The sequence below is a fragment of the Anser anser genome (genome assembly GCF_964211835.1).
Source record: "Anser anser genome assembly, chromosome: 1".
NCBI lineage: Eukaryota > Metazoa > Chordata > Aves > Anseriformes > Anatidae > Anser > Anser anser.
This window is the reverse complement of record NC_139720.1, coordinates 194849697-194872303: the sequence shown is the minus strand read 5'-3', so window position 1 is coordinate 194872303 and position 22607 is coordinate 194849697. Positions and strand designations below refer to the sequence as shown.

Genomic DNA, 22607 nt, shown 5'->3' with positions numbered 1-22607 from the left:
AAACAACAGCACTTACTGGCTCAGCTCTGGCCAGCAGCAGGTCCCTTTGGAGCCAGCTGAAACTGTCCCTTATCTAACATGGGGCAGCTTCTGGACTCTGCTCACAGAGGCCACCCCTGCAGCCCCCTGTTACCAAAACCTTGCCCACCTAAACCTAATACATCATATAAGACTTGAGCAATGGTCAGTACCTGGCAGTGAAGCATTTTCGTTGGTAGCTTGGAACACGGTGAAGCTGAGGTGTCAGACTTCAGATACCAGCCGACCAGTGTCAGGCTGAGCATGGCAGTTGTATGAATTGTACATCAGCTCTTGTGCTGCCTGTAGCTGGGAGCAGTGCAATTGATCGCTTCTTTTCCAAATTTGTGTAGCAACATGTAAAACATGGCCAGCTGTTAGTATTAGGGTTATTTCGGCTGTGGAAATATTTAAGGATTTTTCTTTGTACCAAGGCTTTATTATTAAAAAAAAAAAAAAAAAAAGTATTATGTTAATCTTATGGCCTGTTCCATTCAGAATTCAGTAAATGCATTTATAACCAGTGTTTCCATCTTTTTATCTCAGTGCTTTTAAAACCCACTTAGCTTAGAGTTAGGCTTTTTTGTTTGTTTGTTTTCTCTCATTCGGATTTGATCTTACGTTTCAAATTGGTTTTGATGTTTCACCGTCATTTTTAAAGCACAGACCACTGCACTGTTTTGTAATGTGGTGAAGCAGAGACTTCAGGATGATGTAGAAGAACTTCGAATGGTTTTTTAAATCCTGAAGTGACTGTTATGTTTAATTGTTTTAGTAAGAGACAGCAACACATTCATTCTGAAGACCAAATATGTAGGACTCAAGGGGACTTCATAACCCAGGGATTTGTTTGGAGTTACCTAAATATGTCCAGGACTTTCAGCTGCTGAGTAGCTGTGTGCTAGGCCAGCTTGCTGCTGCTCTCTGTCCTGGTTGCTGATAACATGATCTTCCTTTGGTGAGGATGTCACTGAAAAACATGTTGTTGTATTAGGTGAAAATTGTCTTGCAGAGTAATTAACAGGATTCATACTAATTCTGACATCTGGTCAAGTAGGCTATCAAAAGTTGTATGGGTAAACTGCATTTAAAAGGATCGTGATGAGATGTTCTCTCTGGGTTTGCTTCTATGGTCAAAGTATTTTAAATTTGAGCTAAAATTAAAGGCAAATTGTTTGTGTATATTTAACATGAATAGGTTTTGATATAGTAATAGCACATTTTAATGTTAATTTTGTCTGTGAGTTCTTTCTGCCTTCTCTGGCAGCTGAAAATAGGTTTTATTGGTGAGGATTGTTTAAAATCTGTTAGATATCTCATGGGTGCATTTTATTTTTGAGCTCAGGATTTAATCAGTCACCAACGTTTTTATTTATATCTTTTCTTCTGGATCATTATAGTTGAGGTTTTCTTTTTTCATTGCTCTGTAACTAAAGGTACAGCATCTTCTGAGAATTTGCCTGTACAAATTTCTACCTTTCACAGAAACTAGGAAAAGTCTTCCTGGGGCATTTTATAGTTGTGCTTTTTGGTGTTTATATTGGATCTGAAGTTTCTCATGTATAATTTGAGGAATTGTTTTAGTATATGGCAGCACGGTTGTTGCTGAGTAGTTGGCTGCAATTGTGAGATGCTGGATCCAGCAACCAAGGCAACCCTTTCCATTCCTCCTTTGCTTGCACTTTTGGTGCTATCTTAGATTTTGTTTCCAAATAATTTTATTACAATTGAATTGATATTTTGAAATAATAAATGCTAAAGGGGAAAAAGGTTGTGTTGTAGTATTTTACTCTACTTTTTATTTGCAGAAGAAGTGGTTACTGTCTTAGGGAAAATTTCCAGTGGCTGAACTTACTCAAAGGTCAGTTGTTGTGGGAAGAAGTTCAGTGAACCAGACAGTGCTGAAGATAGCAAATGAAAAGGAGTTTAAACATGTCAGTACATAAAGTATTGTACTATTGTCTAATTCAAAATACCTCACACAATCATGGTAGTGGCATTTCTGGCATGGTACTGCTTGTAAATATTGTTGCTCTGAATGTCATGCTCACTGTTTAGCTTATATCACAGTTTAAATAAAAATCATAACCAGTTGCCTCAGTCAGATTTTCTGTGTGCTGTAATCTCAATTACTTGACACCATATTCAGAGCAGATGTTTAATCTGTCACTTTCCCTATTACATACACTGTCAGACAAGAAAAAAGCTCAAATGATTTATCTCATCTCTAGATTATTTTTGCATGTTGATAGGTGATTTCTTCTTGATATTGAAAACCTGTGCACTCGGAAAACTTGTTGGAATAAAGAGAGAAAATAATTACAAAGCAAGTGCTTTAATGCAATTTTATTTGGTTGGAGGTGTTGCTGTAGCCTCCAGTCACCCAAATGTCCTGAATAATTTCTGAATAAATTAAACTGCTTCTTGCATATGTCCTTATGGCAGCTACATTAATCATAACTGCACTGAAAGAGTTGCATGCTGGCAACAGTTCCTAATTTATTTTTCTTAAATGGGGAGTTCATTAAAAAACGACTCTTTAGCACAGCTCTTCAGGCGTCACAGCATTGTAACTGAAATAATGCACCAACTGGTTCATGTCGCTACCTCTTGGGCTTCCTAAAAGGGAAATCTCCACCTAACACCATCTGAGTGGTCACTTCACTAATAACGTGGTAGCTGACAGAGAATTAAGGTTTCTTAAGAAAGAGCAAAATCTGTTTTGCCAGCTAGAACAATGTGGGATTTTATTTATTTATTTATTTAATAAACCTTCTTTGGTAATTTTGGTATCCTAACTTTTGATTTCTTTTTTAATTATTTATTTTATGACGTGTTAGAGTACAAGGAGTTCTGGATTGTTAATGTAACTAATGGGTTATTAATAATAAACTATTAAGAAAGCTTAAAAATAGTGGAAATGGAATGATGACCTTATTTTAAGCTAAGCCTTGGAGTGAAGAAAAACTGGAAATTTTAGAGCTTTGGGGAAGAGCTGAGATTGTTGGTGTTCCCATGGCGTTTTCAATATCCTAATAAGTTAGGTTGTTAAAATGTGGAAACTCGTGCAAGGAAGTTGGAGTAAAATTCAGCTACAGATCTTCCTCTAGGTTTAGGCTATTTTTCCTGCTGTTCCTCTGAAGGCAGGTCTTGTCTCTGTGTCCTGATCATCTCATTTCTGCTGTCACTTCTTGCACTCTACAGCCAGAAGTTACCTCTGCCACCACCTTTTCATGCAACTGTATGTCAAACCAGGCTGTGGAGTCTTCTGATTTAAAAATGCATTTGCTTCTTTTTAATACACCTTTTCTGAGTTTTAAATCGCAGTCTGCCTTAATAGGGAAGACAATTTGAATTCATAGTTTTCTTCCCCTCTTCCAGTAAGGAGGCTGAAATGAAGAAAGTAATGTTGTGATTTTTGTAAATCAGCGCATTTGCTAATAGCCCATCATTTGTGAGATTGTACATTGACTTCTAGGAATATAGCTAATTGTTTTCTTTAAATCAGTCAGTATAAATAGTTTAATTAAAATAGCACCTTCGTTTTATAGAACTGGCCTATATGTTTAGGAAAACAACGAGCCAGCATGGAAGAAGACCAGCCTGGCTGAACAGAGAGATGTGGCTAGAGCTTAGGAAAAAAAAGAGGGTTTATGATCTTTGGAAAAGAGGGCAGGCCACTCAGAAGGATTGTAAGGATGTGTAGGGACAAAATCAGAAAGGCCAAAGCTCACCTGGAGCTCAATCTGGCTACTGCTGTTAAAGATAACAGAAAATGTTTTTATAAATACATTAACACAAAAAGGAGGACTAAGGCAAATCTCCATCCTTTACTGGATGCGGGGGGAAACTTAGTGACGAGAGGTGAGGAAAAGGCTGAGGTGCTTAATGCCTTCTTTGCCTCAGTCTTTAGCGGCAAGACTAGTTGTTCTCTGGATACCCAGTACCCTGAGCCGGTGGAAGGGGATGGGGAGTAGGATGTGGCCCTCACAATCCACGAGGAAATGGTTGGCGACCTGCTACAGCACTTAGATGTATGCACGTCGATGGGGCCGGATGGGATCCACCCGAGGGTACTGAGCGAACTGGTGGAGGAGCCGGCCAAGCCACTTTCCATCATTTATCGGCAGTCCTGGCTATCAGGGGAGGTCCCAGTCGACTGGCGGCTAGCAAATGTGACGCCCATCTACAAGAAGGGCCAGAAGGTAGACCTGGTAAACTATAGGCCTGTTAGTTTGACCTCAGTGCCGGGGAAGCTCATGGAGCAGATCATCTGGAGTGTCATAATGCGGCACTTACAGAGCAACCAGGCGATCAGGCCCAGTCAGCATGGGTTTATGAAAGGCAGGTCCTGCTTGACGAACCTGATCTCCTTCTGTGACAAAGTGACGCGCTTGGTGGATGAGGGAAGGGCTGTGGATGTGGTCTACCTTGACTTCAGTAAGGCTTTTGACACCATTTCCCACAGCATTCTCCTCGAGAAACTGGCTGCTCTTGGCTTGGACTGGCATACACTTCATTGGGTTAGAAACTGGCTGGGTAGCCGGGCACAAAGAGTTGTGGTGAATGGAGTCAAATCCAGTTGGAGGACGGTTACTAGTGGAGTCCCCCAGGGCTCAGTACTGGGGCCAGTTCTCTTTAATATCTTTATCAACGATCTGGATGAAGGGATTGAGTGCACCCTCAATAAGTTTGGAGATGATACCAAGTTAGGTGCGTGTGTCGATCTGCTCGAGGGAAGGAAGGCTTTGCAGGAGGATCTGGATAGGCTGGACCGATGGGCTGAGGTCAACTGCATGAAGTTCAACAAGGCCAAGTGCCGGGTCCTGCACCTGGGCTGCAACAACCCCAAGCAGAGCTACAGGCTGGGAGATGAGTGGTTGGAAAGCTGCCTGGCAGAGAAGGACCTGGGAGTACTGGTTGATAGTCGGCTGAATATGAGCCAGCAGTGTGCTCAGGTGGCCAAGAAGGCCAACAGCATCCTGGCCTGCATAAGAAGCAGTGTGGCCAGCAGGTCTAGGGAAGTGATTGTGCCCCTGTACTCGGCTCTGGTGAGGCCGCACCTTGAGTACTGTGTTCAGTTCTGGGCCCCTCGCTACAAGAAGGACATGGAGGTGCTCGAGCGAGTCCAGAGAAGGGCAACGAAGCTGGTGAGGGGTCTGGAGAACAAGTCTTACGAGGAGAGGCTGAGGGAGCTGGGATTGTTCAGCCTGGAGAAGAGGAGGCTCAGGGGCGACCTCATCGCTCTCTATAGGTACCTTAAAGGAGGCTGTAGAGAGGTGGGGGTTGGTCTGTTCTCCCACGTGCCTGGTGACAGGACGAGGGGGAATGGGCTAAAGTTGCGCTGGGGACGTTTAGGTTGGATATTAGGAAGAACTTCTTTACTGAAAGTACTGAAAGGGTTGTTGGGCATTGGAATGGGCTGCCCAGGGAAGTGGTTGAGTCACCATCCCTGGAGGTCTTTAAAAGACATTTAGATGTAGAGCTTAGTGATATGGTTTAGTGGAGGACTTGTTAGTGTTAGGTCAGAGGTTGGACTCGGTGATCTTGGAGGTCTCTTCCAACCTAGATGATTCTGTGATTCTGTGAAACTTGAACAATCTGTGACAAAGCAATGAGAAATTTGTTTGATCCTAAAGATGCCTGCTAATGTTTTTAAGTAACTGTGAGTAACTGCATATTCTACTAATTAACATTTATAATTAGGATTTATTTTAAAAGCATATATTGATTCCGGTAATTAGCTAAGTACAGCTGAGCCTAATTGCCATTTTGGCTTCATCTAAGCAAGGATTAAAGGTATGGCACTACAGACGATGCTGGATTTTAAAATTTTACATGCCAAACAATGTTACATGAACAGTTAAATTTCAGGCTGCTCCGTGAGCTGTAACCCGGTCAGTGAGACGCACACTAAGATAGCCATGCTTTGTCTTGGCTGGCATCTAGAAGTTTAGTTTGGAAATTTATTCAGCTATGTGATTTATTCAGTAATATGTGATTGTTAATGTGCCACTGCTAGCACTGAAAAATACCCATAAGATCCTGCCAGAAAATACTGTCCTAATGAGCTACCAGCGTTTGCACGAGTATAATCAGGATTAGCTTCATCTAGGAGAAGGCGGACACAACTGCCTTATTTTGCAACCCACGACCGCAGTTTATGCTTTCACTGAATGCAGATTAAACCAAACGTGCCTGCTTTCCTGAGCCAATCCTAACTGGAAATTGGCTGCTTTCTGGTTCTGTTTTGAATATTGGATCACTAACGGAGAGATGTCAGTTCATTTAATTAAGAATGAATTGGTAGATACTGAATTAATCTTCTGACAGAAAACTGCTGCCGACCATCTCCATAGGAGTGCTAGACTGAGTTGTGTGAGGAGTGTTCACCTATTGAATGAAGGTAAATGGACTGATGGCGTGTTGTTCTGCACTGGTAGGCAATGTGGGACCCCATCTCACTGTGGTTCTGGGCAACTTCAACTAGGGTGAAGCGTTAGATGAAAAGATAATTTGCTTGTTGAAAATTATGCTTGCCTCTAGTTGGAAGTACTCCTAGAGAAATAAACACACCTGATTTAAATTGGAGTGGATAATAAGCTTAGTTTTGTTTCTTATGTATGAATTCATTGACATAATCAGTCTTGCAGCCCTTCCAGTGTAGCCCATTGTGTTTTCTTCTGTATATTTGTATTAAATATTATAAATTCATGACTGCAGGAAAGCAGCTAATTGATGTAGCTGTGTAAATGTTCTCCAAATACCTGGTATATGACATAGTAAATCACTGCTCTTATTAACAGACTAAATAGGAATGAGAAGAAATAAAAAGAATAATATAGCAGGTAATGAAAATCAATAAAGAAATCCTGAGAATGTGTATACCAATATGAACTGTTTTTGCTAAATGGTCAAGTAAATTATTAATGATAATTTTGGAGACACTACTGAGACATTTGTTAAATTACAGAAGCGTGAAAAGCGTCAGTGTATGTGCTGCACATTTTTCTGTTAGCCAGTTATTTTTCTGCAAAATTTACCCGGTACGTGTGCAGAGGAGGGGGGAACATCAGGAGTCCATTTCTGTGTGATATCTTTTGCCATCAGAACAGCCCTGGCAGTCTGTTTCTCGTGGTTGGTCTGTAGCAGCTGCTCCTGCAACATTCCCAGAATATGCAAGTGAATATAGGAACATTACAGAATCACAGAATCATCTAGGTTGGAAGAGACCTCCAAGATCACCGAGTCCAACCTCTGACCTAACACTAACAAGTCCTCCACTAAACCATATCACTAAGGGCTACATCTAAACGTCTTTTAAAGACCTCCAGGGATGGGGACTCAACCACTTCCCTGGGCAGCCCATTCCAATGCCTAACAACCTCTTCGGTAAAGAAGTTCTTCCTAATATCCAACCTAAACCTCCCCTGGCACAACTTTCGCCCATTCCCCCTCGTCCAATCACCAGGCATGTTAAAACTTCAGGTTTAGGAAGGAGCAGTGGATAGCACAGTCCAGCTGTGATGCTGTTTTCAACCAGTGTACGGCATACGTGGGGGACCAGTATGCTGGTTATGGGCCATGATTTTGAAAGTGTGAACCTCACCTGGCCCTCTGTCTCCTTGCTTTGTATTCTTCTTAGCAACTCCAACCTGTGTGATTAGCTTTGAGAAATCCCTGTTTAATTTGTTTGTACCAGGGAGAATTTTATTTAGTTCCCTGAAAATGTGTCTGATCTGCTGAAAAATGCATATACAGTATTCTTCAGAAATTGTTTATATATATATAGATATAAAAATCACAATATCAGTCAAGTACAGGGATTTGAACATTGACGCAGGATTACACTGCACTCAAGTTCACCATTCAGTTAAAAATAAATAAGTGTCAGCATGCTCTGTCTTGGAAGGCTTCCAGAATTAACTGTTCTCAACTATTCCTATGAATGTGCCATGATGACTCTCTTAAATTTTTCTCAAAAAAAACTCTCTTAAATTTTTCTCAAAAATGCCTGTTTTAGCCATCTGTAGAATTATCCTAAGACCATTCATCTCACTCTTGTGCCTTCTGAAGCAACCGCAGATTTAAGACTGGAGAGGAACCACCTTTCCCTGGCAGCTCCTGCCCTGATGGTTGCAATGGCTGAGGTCCACCAGAACCCAGTGGGAGTTGCAGCACAGCCGTGACACTCTAATAATAAGAGAATAAGATCTAATAATAAGAGAATAAGTCTCTTCTGACTTATTACAGCATATGCAATACATTGCTTCTCGCCGTTCTATCTATATTGAAAAGCAGATAAAATTCATAAATAAAAAGTCCCTGAAAATGGAGCACTTTGGAAAATCTCCATTCCAGTTTTGTCTCTATTCTGCTTCAGTTTAATGAGCCACATTTGTTCCAATTCAGAGATGTCAGTGGTGCAGCAGCAAGAGCATTTTGGTGCAGTACTTCTTGTATGTCTTGCAGGCAGCAGCTTTAGTTAGCATGCAGGAGGTTTACTGGTGTTCACTTCTCATTATCAGAAGCTATGGAATATAATTTGGTGAATCTTCATTTCCAAATAAGCGTTCGTTAACAAAAGAAAAATGACTGCACCGTACATTATGCAAACCAGATCAAAAGCACTGAATAGATGGAAAAGATGGGGAGAAGTGACTAAATAAAGCTAAGAACAAATTTGAGAAACCAGTTGTCCAAAACTCTCTCCAAAAAAAATCTAGATTGAAAATCTAGGTATTTCACATTTGCAAAATGAAATTGATCTTGAAAATGCAGTACACTGCATTGCAATGCCTGCAATAAAATGAATTTAACAATGTTAGCAATGAAGCACAAAGTTAGAACCAAAATAGCATTCCAATGCTTAGATTTATTCTGATACTAATTTATTTGATGGTGGTTCTCAATTTATCTGCACTCATCCTTAAAGCACTTTATATCCTCTTATTTGTGCTCTTTCCTTACAAGCAGCATTTTATCAGCCTGTACACAAAATTTGGTTGTTATAGGAATAAGGTGGTGAATAAATATTTTGAAAAGAATTCTCTTTCAGGTTCCTTTCTGCAGAAAAACCTTAATTTCTCTGAAACTTGTAATAAGTGCTGTATATTTTATTTGTTCATGACTCTGAAAACTAGGTGTTTCTTTGCACTGTGCAAAGCACAGGAGCGTGCTGGGAGTTCTTTGCACCATACCCATCCTCTGGCTACCAACCAGTCTGAAAAAACAGGAGGAAATGAACGTGAAGAATCAGAATTTTCTGGTGGTATGGATTACTTTGGAGGTAAAGAAAAGACAGGTAAAAGCCCAGTTTGAAGATAATAGTAGTGCTACATTAGCAGGTGCTGCATTCTGGCTGTCTGATTTTCAGGAAATGGAGTGAAGTTGCTCAGATAAATCAGAAGTTGCTTCTTTCTTCACCTGAATACCAAGTAGCTCTTTCTCCAGCAGGAAAATAGCTTTCTGGTCTTCTAATAAAGCCCCTTTTCCAATGTTTTTTAACATTGGTTAGCCAGTGAATCTGATCATGTATTTGATTGCAGCCAAAGAGGAAGTGATTTGGGATTTGTAAATATAAACGTGCCGATTCCAAGGAATTTCAGTTTGGACTGTTTTGGAAAGGTGTTTATCCAAAAGCCGATGCTGTAGTACTAGGCTCATTAGTTACAACTCTTTCTTGACAAATGTGGAAAGAGTGACCTTTGAAGAAAATAGTCCTTCAAGGAATGCTTTGTAGAAAAGCGTTGTATTGTTAAAAACCTTTCTTCAACGTCAGGTCTCAGCGTACCATCCAGGCAGATATCCTGGAGCTGTAAACATCAACTCCTTTAAGCTGGGCTTTCTTTGTTGTTTAAGAGGTACTTGTTGGTTTGGGTAATTTGGTATGCTAGGTAATTTAAGTCTGTTTCTTGCTTGAGACTTATTTGAATGGTTCATTTTGCGGGTGGAATCTGCAGAGGGAGAGCAGCTGGTAAATTTGCTGCTATTTCTTGTTGGGCGAGTGGTCCTTTGTGCTCAGAAAGCTGAGGTGCTGGATTTAATGGGCATTGTCAACTTTGTCTGGCAAAGATGGAGGCACTTCTCATGTGTGTCTGTACAAGCTAGCGCGGCGTATAGAGCTCGGTCAGAACTGCACGTGCTGGGCACCAGGCTAAAGTACAGTTGAGTACATTTGGATTAAATGGATTTGGTGTTCAGGGGTTACATGAAAGGACTCCATTGCTTGTTGGAGACGGGACAGATAGCTCTTCGGCTGTCCGAGCTTTATCTAGGTGTACCTTTGTATTTCTTATCTGTGATAGCAGGGAGTTATGAAACTTCAAATGTGATTATTGTGTAGAAAAAGAGTTGAGACCTCACCTGGTTAGCGATGGGAGATCTCCAGTGCCAGAAGATGGGAATTCAGAAATCTGAGGGTTAGTCTGGTGCATCTGAGCTGTCTGGGAATCTCTTTGTTTTTATTTTTTGATAATTTACTTCCTGACAAAAGTAAAACATGCTATGGATCATCCAAAGATCTCATTTATCAACCTGTCTGCACAAGAAGCGTTACTTGGGGTGTTGAAATAGCTTGCCAGTGAGGTGGCTGAAGCCCTCAAAGAGGTACATTATGTTCAGTGGTGTTTCCATTTCATCACAGTTGTGAAGAAAAGTTACAGAACAGTGACTTGAATTATGATGTCGCTTTAAGAAAAGGCATTTACAAATAACTTTATCTCTTTTTAGTTATGCATAATGTATAAAACATGATTCTGTGCCTACTTAATAAAAATAGACTTAATACAAAAAGCAAGTTTAATTAAAACTCATAACCGGAGATGTCAGAACGCTGATCACAGGTCTGAAAGTACTTCTTTCTAAATTTAGTTATATATTCTGAATTTCGTGATGGATATTATGTACTCAGTGCTTTGGGGAGTCATGCATAATGTAACAAGGGTTTTCGCTTAACAGTACCTCTAGCAAATGTTCTCTGTGCTAATATTGTATGCCAAGTAGAATGTGATATAACAAATGATTTATTTATTTTATATAGGTCATTAAATTTTATCCTTAAAATTTTGTGAAACTGCAAGAACTTAAAAAGAAAGCATAACACATTTAAATGTGCGAGAGGAGATAGGTTTGTAGTTGCAACCAAATCACAACTGGCTTTTACGATCAGGTGGTTCTACTGAGGCAGAAATAATTTTAGTAACTCCATAAAGCTGAAATCCTAAACTTGTCTTTTGCAAAGAGTAGTAGTCCTGAAGAAAGCAAAAATAATATTTTCAAGATTAAATATTCCTTGTGCAAATATATGAGACTTATGTAAGGAGGATCAGGCACTTTGGCTCTGCCGTTTCTCAAACAAAGCAATACTGCTATGTCTGTAAAACTACATTAAAACTTAACATTGTTTCCAAGTCACATCTGATTTTTTCTTGTTTACCTTTGTTTATTATAACAAGTGGAAAAAAATGTTTGTGAGGCAAAAAAAGATTGATTTTCATCTATCATTTTTATTATTAGGTCAAGAATTGAAAAAGTTATGCAAGTCTAAGACATTGTATGACAGGTGTTGGAGAAAGTGGCAGTTTAATATAATTTTTTATGTATGAGGTATGTTACAGTTGCTGGTTTTGGATTTTTGTTGAGATTGAACCAACAAATACCAATGACTTCTAATTGATCTGTTATGTGACTGTGTAAATTCTCAGACCTATAAAATCTTGAGGAGGATTCTGGGGGGTACTAACAAGGCCATAGTAAATCCTGTACGTCCCTTTAGCAGTTTAGGAAAGATTTTTAAATATTTGCTTCTACCCGTGGTAAAACATGTTTCCTAAATTCAGTTGGTTGAAGTGTCCACCTACAGTCTGATGGGTGGATTATTGTTTATATCTTAGGATAGAGCCAAGACCTCCACAGCTTCCTGGTAGTTTGGATTCTAGCTCTGCTTGCAGAGTTTCCAAATAGGAACTGTATGGCACTTAAACCAAATGTTCTGTGAAGGTTTTGTTGAAAATGTAATTATGATTTGAATTTGTTGAAATTTCTTCTCAGATTGATCAGTCAGTATACACATTTTTCTGCCGGTTAGGAGCCAAACCAGCTGGTGGATGCATCTTTTTTTAACTGGTGACCCATTCAGAAAGTAGTCGGGCAGCGCCTTTTTGCCCTAGAACAGGACAAGCAGTGGCTTTTTATCTCAGCTTTCATCGGGCCAAAAGAGTTTTCTCCAAAGCTGCACCCTGGCTGATGAGCTACGCGTTAGCTGGTGTGATCTACAGGAGAGAAATGGAGGAAATACTTCGAAAACTTGAAAAGTAAATGAGCAATCTGTTCTCAGGTTGGTGCAAAAATAACAGGTTTATAACAGGGAAATTCGGTACAGACACTAGAAAAATCTTCCAATGGTGAGGTTATCTGAATACTGGAACAAGTTTTTGAGGAGATTGCGGGATCCTCCTTACCGAAGGCTCGAAAAACAAAGGTGGTAACGATGTAACTGAGCTTACTTGCTGAGGGGGGATGGAGAAGGTGACCACCAGCTATGTCCTGCAAGTCCTGCCTGGTTTGTCTTGATGCACCTGCGCTGCTGTGTGTGGCTGAGAGGCTTCTGTGTCAGGATCAGAAATATCCCATCCAGGAATGTGACAGAGACAGATTTATGGAACAAATCCATCGACTGGATTTTTCTTGGAAGCTGCTCTAAGAGAGCGTTTAACAGTATTTTTCTGTGGGTTTTGAAATTATCACCATACTGAGATTAATGGAGTGTTAAGCATCCAGTTGCTTTCAGTCTCAAGAAGTTATCGTTACATCAGTTCAGCTAGTTCATGCATTTGACCTTCTAATGGCAAATCTGAAAACCAAAATTAATGCATTTTATTAATTTAAAACAAGCAAAGGTTCTGGAGGATGAAGATAGCACGAAGACTTAAAGCCCTACTTTACAGAATAACATTGTGTGAACTCATGAATATTATCTAGGCTTAAGCATTTATTTAGTGCATTTATTTTTATTTGTAGTGAAGATGGTGGTTTTCATTGTGTGACCTATACAGAAAGCATATTGTGGATCTGTACTAAATTCTGTTTCTGGTGGAGGTCCTCTGGGGTAATAAAAGCTCACACTTTTCTGTTTGTTGTGGCCAGTGAATTCATGAGAACTGGCAATATGTCTACAGTCAAACCAGCAGTCTTGTTTTCAGTTTGCTGTTTCTGTTTCCAGTATTTACTAATGTATGGCAAATCACAATTGCAAGCAGCTTGCATAACACCAAGAAGTCAGTAGAGCAAGTGAGCTGTTCGCACTGGAGTTCATAATGAGCAGTAAAGTTAAGCTAAAATTACTTTTTCTGACACCTTTCTAAGCATGCTACAATTTATTTTTAAATCAGTGAGTCTAACATTTATCCTTGTTCTCCCTTTCCTTGACAGTTTGTGTGTATGTTGCAAGTATTTGGGAGAAAGATGGGGGAAAAAAACAGCAAAACACCACAACTGAAAACCATCTTAAAATTAAGAGTGTGATGGATAAAAATCAAAAGTTCAGTAAGAAGACAAAAATAGTTATTTAAATACATATTTTAAACTAAGTTCGATATGTACTTGAGGAACTGGGCATTTTTGTTTATTCTTCCTTTACTCGTTCAGTCTCTGAATAGAAATTAGGTCTGAGGTCATCAACCATACTGAAATCATGAAAGGCAGGATACCTGGAAGTAAATTTTTTTTTTCAGCAACAGAGAATGTGTATCTTGTTAAATGTTAGTTTAAATTACAGCACCTGCTTGGATAAACTCATATTTTTTTCTTCCACATATCTGCAGTATTCAGGATGGCTCTACTTAAACTATTAATTAGGAGTAACTTTAAAATAATATACATAAGCTATATAACAAATTTTAAAAGTTACAAAATAATTAAAATTCTGGTTGAAATCTGTTTCCATTTCAGATAGAATGAGACACTAATCATGATTCAAAAATGAACAGTAATCACTGGACAAGTACATGATGGCTCTTCTATCATTTGCTAACATCACTATGGAAAAAGAAAATGGAAAAGAAAAATTGAGACTTCAAATAGCATAAAGTAGTACCAAATTTCATGTCAAAGCCAGTGTAAAACAACCGTGTTTCAGAATACTGAAAAGAAGAGCAAGGGAGACATTTGTTATTTGCATCTACTACTCGGTGAACTAAATGTTTGCTGCTTGTAGTCAGGATTATAGCTGGTGATTTAAATGTCTGATTTAAATTGGTCCACCCACCCTGACAACAAATAGTGTTGTTTTGGTACAGTATAAGAAGTTAAAGTTTGTACCTGCCTGTGCACTGTTAATAACGTTATGTCTAGCCATACCTAAGTTTGATAGTTCAGACAGTTTTACCAAAATGTAATTTTGTGGGAACCCAGTAGAGCCATGTTTCACAAAAGCCATTCTCACAAGAGCTAAATGCCAAGGTAATCGATCATACAGTGTACTGTATCCTGTTGTTATGGATATAATACATTATTTATGCAGTATAAAGATTTTTCAGATGTTGAAATGAACAAGCAAGCGAATGAGCAACTGCAAGGCATAAGATGTCCTTAGCTGAAAACTGCAATTTCTTAAGTTAAAATTTGTGAAGACAACATCAATGACTACAGCATGTTTGAGATCGATTTGCTGTAAGTATGGGGTGGAGGCTTCTGGGGAGCAGCAAGAAGTCGTTAATACACTAATTATACCTACAGATAAGTGCCAGATCTTCTGCTCTCACCGTTTGCATACCACCTGTATTTCAATTACTGAAACCAAAAGGTGTTACTCAGTCACTGGAAATACAGTGAAAACATTTTGACAGTAGTGCAAAAGCCAAAGACTGCTTGAGTACAGTACAGTGTTGTTTCCTTAAAGAGCCATCGGATAGGGGTGTCACTGTTACATTTAATAAATATAGTTAGCCACGTGCTTAGGCTTTTGATGGAAACTTGTCTCAATTTTGATTTTTTCCCCTCCCTGCATTGTTTCAAACATTTTGTACTTGTGCTGAATGAGATGACAGTCTTCACCTGACTCATTTAACAAAATACCATATTTGTGGAAGACCTAAGAGATTGATACAATACAGTGCAGCAGGGGGATAAAAAATTACTTCCATAAATGGCTACACATTCAAACAAGGACAGCCTTCTTCCTTTTTCTTGGTCAGATTTTATAGTTCTTTCTCGCTGTTTAGCAGGAAAACCTGCAATGGTACCTGCACGGTAGTTTTCAAACTCGGATTTGGTAACTGTGGATATCTGCAGGATGACCGTGGTGCACTGTTGTGCATTGTGACTTCTTTCACCTTCGTAAGGTAAAAACAGATGGGGAGCTGGCTGCTGGACCTGAGATCCTAGCTACTCTGCTGTTGTTTCTCTGCTTGAGACCAGACAGGACTGTTATAGAAACAGGACAACCGCTAATAGTTCCTTTTACCTTGTTATGCTCTCTGGCTGGAGAAATTTGCAGCTCAAAGACTTTCGGGGGCAAAGGCACAGCACGACCGTACTTAATAACCCTTGATAGATTTTTCTCACTGTTAACTATCTGCCTACCTCTTGAGCCCATTTAAACACCTAGCTCATTCTGTATTTTTTGGCAGAAGGTTTCACGGCTTTGCCACTTGTTGCACGAAGGAGGTGCTTGTGTTGTTTGGCTTTGCGCTCCCTAGTTCCATTTCCCATTGGTTTTATTCTTCTGCACTTGCTACCAGCTCTCCTCCCTCTTTGCCATTTTTCTGCCTTCTTTCTCAATCAGCTCCAGGGCAGGTCTTATGGCTTTTTACTCTTTACCATCTTACTCTTTGCCATATCTTATTCCCACCCTCTCCCCCCCTGCTTTTTTTTTTTTTCTTTTCGTATTACTTGCTCACTTGCAAGCAAAATAATACCTGACAACATAGCATTAGAAAGATTTTGAAAATTTGTTTTGAGGCTTTTGTGTTATCAAATGTTTTACATCAGTTTTCTTTCAGACAAGGATTTAGTGTACATGACGGCATCTCTGTCCAGCTGCTGCCATGGCAGACACTGGAACCTCTCTGTCTGTCCAGAGATTAAGCTACTACTGTGTTAATTCAAATGCCAGAGATTTTATTAATGGTACTAAAGATCTTAGTTTTGGTCGTTTATGGCAAATAAAACAACTGTATGCCCATGTCACTGGAACTATTAGCTTGCGCTGTTGTGCAATCTGGGTATGCTCAATCTCTAAAATCAACAATATAAGCAGTAAGTTAAACTCTTTTTTTTTTGGGGGGGGGAAGGGGGGGGTGTCAAAATTTCATATATTCCACTGTATATTTCATTTCCAGTGCTACCAACCTAGTAACTTAATTTCTTCTAAGTTGTATTTTCATGTTTGTAGCATGAATTGCATTTAAGTTAACTGTATTGTGGTTTTATCCTGAGCTTTCACAACAGAATTGTATTAGTCTGCCCTTTTGTTAAAATCACATTGGTAGTTGTGGCTAGTAACAACTTGAAAAATCTTGTATTTACTGAAAGTATTCTACATTGGCCTTCTAGGAAGAAAATAAAAAATTAAAAGCATAAGTTCCAACTGTGAGGCATAACCATTATAATTCAAATACAAATAAGAACAGATACTTTGAAATAAAGTTATTTGGGTAGAGTTCTCAGCATTTCATTTTGAGGTTGTTGAGTCTGTGATTTTAAATTTAGCAAATTATATTATCATTCTCTATATGCATTTGTTGTGCTGATATTAACTCTGATAGAGAATATCAATACTTCATAGAGATCAAGATTACAGATAAGATGTATACCTACTACTATGATAACCACAGAAACTTCAAAAATTTCAAAGATTTTTTTCACAGAAATTTCAAAAATTTAGAAGTGAATGTGGAAATATCTATGATTTTTGTGGTTTTGATGGTTCTCAACTGTGCTTGTGCCACGAGCCCTTTACAACATGAACTGTGTTGGTATATTTACACAGCAAAGATTTGAATGTCAGTATATATGCATCAGCGTGTGCTAGTTTGGGCCATAGGCTCACCCATTCACTGATCATAAATTTTGAGCATATAGGAATACTAAGAAAGAAAATTAGGTATTTACATGTACGTTATTTGAGATGGTTGCTAAATAGCAAGATTCTGGTAGCTAAACTAGGCTAATTTTATTAAGAAGTCAGATTGCTTAAAAAGAAATGAAGAATGACTGGATGAAACTGAATCTTGGCGTGACTGCTAATGCTTGGGAAGGGCAAATATTTTGAAGATGAAGCTAAGAGTTTTCTCTCCTTTCTACCAAAACCAAAGATTGATACTCCTCCCAGAGGCGGGAAGGCAGATTAGATCATCGTAGTGTCAAAGACTGTCCGCCTGACTAACGTGAACTGTTGGTTACTCCATCTTTTGGTTACCAGCCTTTCTGGCCAGACCCATTGAATTTGACCAGTCCTTCTGAAATAGAGGACCCTGTTCCTGTCCACATCTCCTTTCTGTTGTGTGCCTTGATCCGTTCTGTGTGCTTCACACCAAGAAAACAGAAATTCCTGTAACAACGTGTTCTCTGCTCTTCCTACCCTTTTGTGTACCACTTCCTACTTATCCACAAGAAGAAACTAGCCTAGAAGGATTGACAAAAACAGTTTTGGAAAGGATATGTATATTGCCTGTTCAGTGTTGCAGATGGTAGGGTAAATGACACTGGGGAAAAAAGCTCACATGACTTGATCACCTGGACAAGCTTGAGAATTCAGCACATGTGAACCTAACGAGGTTCAGCAAGTCCAAGTGCAAGGTGCTGCACTTGGGTTGGGGCAATCCCAGCTGTGAGCACAGACTGGGAGAAGAACTCACTGAGAGCAGCCCTGCAGAGAAGGACTTGGGGGTTCTGGTGGACAAAAAGCTTGACAAGAGCCAGCAGTGCATGCTTGAGGCCCAGAAGGCCAACTGTGTCCTGGGCTGCATCAACAGAGGGGTGGCCTTCAGGTAGAGGGAGGTGATTGTACCCCCCTACTCTGCCCTTGTGAGGCCCCACCTGGAGTGCTGCATCCAGGTCTGGGTCCCCCAGCACAAGAAGGATGTGGGGCTGTTAGAGCGGGTCCATAGGAGGGCCACAAAGATGATCAGAGGGCTGGGAGCACCTCTCCTATGAAGAAAGGCTGAGAGAGTTGGGGCTGTTCAGCCTGGAGAAGAGAAGGCTCAGGGGTGACCTTACTGCAACTTTTCAAAACTTAACGGGTACTTATAAAAAAGATGGAGAGCAACTGTTTGCTCAGTCAGATAATGACAAGACAAAGGGGAATGTTTTTTAACTAAAAGAGGGGAGATACATATTAGAGGCTAGGAGGAAGTTCTTCACTAAGAGGGTGATGACGCCCTGGACCAGGTTGCCCAGAGAAGCTTTGGATGCCCCATCCCTGGAGGTGTTCAAGACCAGGTGGGATGGGGCCCTGGGCAACCTGATCTAGTGGGTGGCATGATGAAACTAGATGATCTTTAAGGTCCCTTCCAACCCAAGCCATTCGATGATTCTGTGATCACAATTCATGAAGGTTAATCTTAAATACCACCGCACGCAACATAGAAATACACCCTTTCCCCTCTTAACGTACAAGAAAAAATCATCTTAAGACGGATCCTTGCCTCAGTGGAAATGATACTTTGTCACCTCCAGTTAGAAGTGTTGTAATTCAGTTTAGATGGAGCTGGATTTGAAGGCTATTGATGAGCTTTAGACAGTAGGCCGTGTAGTTGCCCAGTTTCATCGTGGTTTACGCAGCTGTTTCAGGTCTGCACTTGGTTTGCTCCACTGGCTCCCAGTCAGTTTCCAGTGTTGTCTGAGGCTTTGTTCTTGATCTTCAAAGCAACTATCGGATCAAACACCCTGGTTACATCAAAGATTGTATTTCTATTTGTGAACTGCCAGAATAGCTGTTTTCCTTTGGGGCAAACAAAGTGATGGGATATCAGAGCAACCACGCCTCAGCAGGGGGCTTACTTCTGGGTTAGGGTTTCAGGCTATGAAAAAAACTCCCCGAGGCGAGCAGGTGAATCTAGAGTAAGAAGGCTTAAAGGAAATGCTACAAACCTACAAGCACTTTGTTTGTGAATGTGCTTCATCATAAAAATGGCACAGAAGCAACTCCCATTTTCATCTCAAAAATAACTGTCAGAAAGAAGCAAGTGAATACAATTTTGAATGCTATCAGGTCATGAAAGGGGTTACATTTTTAAATATCCCTTTATGCAAATATTAATATTTAAATTTTAAAATATTGTGTACTTGTGTAATGACCTACTAACAGTATTTAAAGCTTATTTTTGTATTGCATTAAAATCACAAACATCACTATAATGTGTGACTGTTGACAGATGTAAATCAAGTCTGATCAACTTCTAAACTAACTTTAAAACTCTTTATTTGTAGTGGACCAGAAATACTCCTCCACTGTGTTTTGTGTAAAGTACTATGGACAGATTGGCACCACTGAAACAATTCTTCCCCCAGCTCAACCTGATCGCTAGGGACAAATGAATTGCTTAAAGGGTTGAATGTAAAAGTTGCAACTCCAAATAATTTAATTAGGTAAAAAATAAATACCTATTAAATTAAATTAGATATAAATTAAATACCACAATAAATGTATTCTGTAATTTAATCTTGGAAAATGTGAAGTTTTCTGTCTGCGCATAGGTTTTCATGGCATATTTTTTCAGCTTTTCTTTTATCTCATGATAATAGACAATTTTCACCTGAATGACTACTGGGTGGTAGGAGACAGCATTTTGCTATTTATAAAAAATTAACCCCTTGAGTGTTCATTTTCTTTAAAAGTTACATTAATTTCTTCATTTTAAGCTCCTCTCAGTCTGCCTAGCACAACTACCTATCTTCATCATATTCATCTTGCTTTATAGGGGAAACTGAGTTGTTGTATCTTACAACAAAGACAATGAGAAGTTGTATTGTCTTCAAGCAGGACAAAATCTCTAGAGGAACCTGCCCTGTTTGCTTCATCTTATGTGCATTTCCAAAATGCCTGAAGTGAGTTATTGTTACTTGATACATATGGCAAGTCGATGGCAATGAGGTTTACAAACCTGCTATATTCCAGCAAAGGTATTTTGCTGATCTTTTTTTCTGCAAAGTTTTTGCATAAGAATGATCTCCTTATGCCCTAGAGAGAGACTTTGTAAATGCAGAAATGTTTCTACCCAATGCCATATTAAAACTGAAAGACTTCGTAGAAAGTTTGTATGGTCTGGAACTAGACTGCAAAATAAAGGGGGACAACCTCTCTGGTATAGTAAAAGAGATACCTTACTGTTTTCATTCTGCCAAGGGGTAACAAGCTAAGTGCCACCGAATCCTGTTCTCCTGACTGGCCTGATGTGATGATTGAACGGGTTTCTGTCCACAGCAGAACTTTGTAATAAATCATGCTGCAAAGCACGTTGTCGCTATCCTTAGACATAAAATACAGATGGTCCAAATCTATTCTTCAGTTAATACTGTCTTTGGTAGTGATTGCCCTAGGTAGCATCCAGTCCCAGTTCTCTAAATTGCACCCTATTTGTAAGTTTTATATAAAGAACTTTTGCAGGTATTATCTTGAGCTACGATGTGACTTTTTTCTCCAGTTCTTGTGGTGAGTAATGTGAAGTCACAAGACTTCTTCCTCCTGACTGGCTGATAAAAATTTGAAGCAACAGTGAAAAATAATGAGTTTCTGTTGTTCAACTGTGGATGATAAATGTTCATGCTCAAGTTCTTAACAATTTCAGGGACTTACGAGTATTATAATGAATATGTAACAGGCAGTGCTCATAAGAAATAGGACCTCACGATTCCTGATGAATTAGAGGCATCTTTGCCAATTATTTCTCTTGTAATAGTAAGCATTACCTTGAACAAGTCTCTGCAAATTTTCTGCTGGAAAAATGAATATGAGTGTGTAACGAAAGTGAAGGTTTGATCTGTGTGTGCATAATTGTCTTATGTGCACATATATAAATGACAAAACTTAAGAAATGGTGCAATATCAACATTTTGCTGACATAACTGAGAATACGGATGTGAACAGCCCAAGTCTTAAAAGATGACTGCCATTAAACGTTAGCCTTCTGTGGCGTAGTGTCATGCATAAATATTAAAAATATTTTGTTCCATATCACAGCTTTGAATACTGTTTCTCATTTGCCTTTTTTTTAATACATAATTGTTACGTGCTACTTCTTTTGAAAGAATAGATGCAGTGGGACAAGTAAAGAGTAAATATTTAATGTTTAAAAGAAATTGAAAAAAGCTGTAATTTAATGCAGGATGCTTTTTGAATATGGAAATGCTTTAGAAAAAGGTAACCTTCAAAATAGTTTTCTGTTGAATTTCTGTGATGTTGTACTAGAAGATGAGCTAGAGGATATTTTTGGAAGCTAGAAAATACTTTTTTCTCTCGATTTTGTTGTGAAGTTTTGCACCTGAAGTTCCCTGGTAATCAACATGCTTTTCAGTAGGTGGTTATATCACTGTAGGTAGTTCACAGTGCTGCTGAGTCTGATGATGCCCTTAGTGATTTTATACACCCACCTGTGCAATTACCTTTACTAGTATTTCAAAATAATCAAGAATAAAATGCATGCTTAGTATGTTTTTCTTCTGCCTTCTAACAGCAAATCTGGCTTTTAGCACTTTCTCCTGCTTGCTTTCAACGCTTTGTGGAAGTGTCACTGGACAAGCTCTTGCAGCAGTGACTAATCGTACCCCAAGCAGCTTGTTTCCTTCCACATACTGTATATGTCAGTATAATAGGGACCTTTGATATGGGTTGGCTTTTTTGTTTGTTTTTATTCTGATGAGGTGTGTGCACTTGAAGACATTGTGCTTTTAAAACTGTGGCCTGGAGGTAGATGGAAAAATCAGAAGAAAAATGAACTTCAAATATTTAATTAAGTGAAGTTATTCATAGAATGAAGTGTCGTTTAAATGAGTACTGTTTTGGAAACTCAGCCATGTGAATATTGCTTAGAAATGTAAACAAAAGGTAGCAATGTCTTTAATTATAGTTTCCTTCCATTTGTTTTGTTTTTCACTATAAAAATGCATGCATCTAGCATTTGTGTTGCTTAGAAATGCTTGTAAACTTTTTTTTTTTTATTTGTGTGTATATGCAATTGCATATGCCCTCCAGCCCATCTGCTTTCTTTGTGTCTGTTAGTAGTAGTAATATTTACAAAAGTGGTGCCGTTAGTTCAGGACTGTGTTGGGCAGAGTGTGTATTTCCAAAGCAGTCAGATTAATTAGATTATCCATTATGAAGAAGTAGCTTCTGTGCCCTCTTTGTTAAGGAATTCACGAGGCGCTGCCGCACCCTGGGTGAAACTTGCCTTCCCCAACCGGGCTGTGGAGAGGAGGGGAGCTGAGCTCCAGAGAGGGGAGATGGGAGCTTCTGGGAGGGAGCCTGAAGACCACACATCACTTGTGGTGGATAGGACAGTTACTTCAGCTCAAGTGACGTTTTGGGTTTTAACTGCAAAGACAACCGTCTGAATTTTAAATCAGGGTGCGTTATAAGGTACACCTTACCC

The 22607-nt window shown here is 39.3% G+C and overlaps 1 protein-coding gene across 1 annotated transcript in view; it reads left to right on the top strand.

The window, feature by feature from the left end:
• Window positions 1–22607, top strand: part of DDX10 (DEAD-box helicase 10) — a 192249-nt gene that overhangs the window by 155894 nt on the left and 13748 nt on the right. The window lies entirely within an intron of this gene.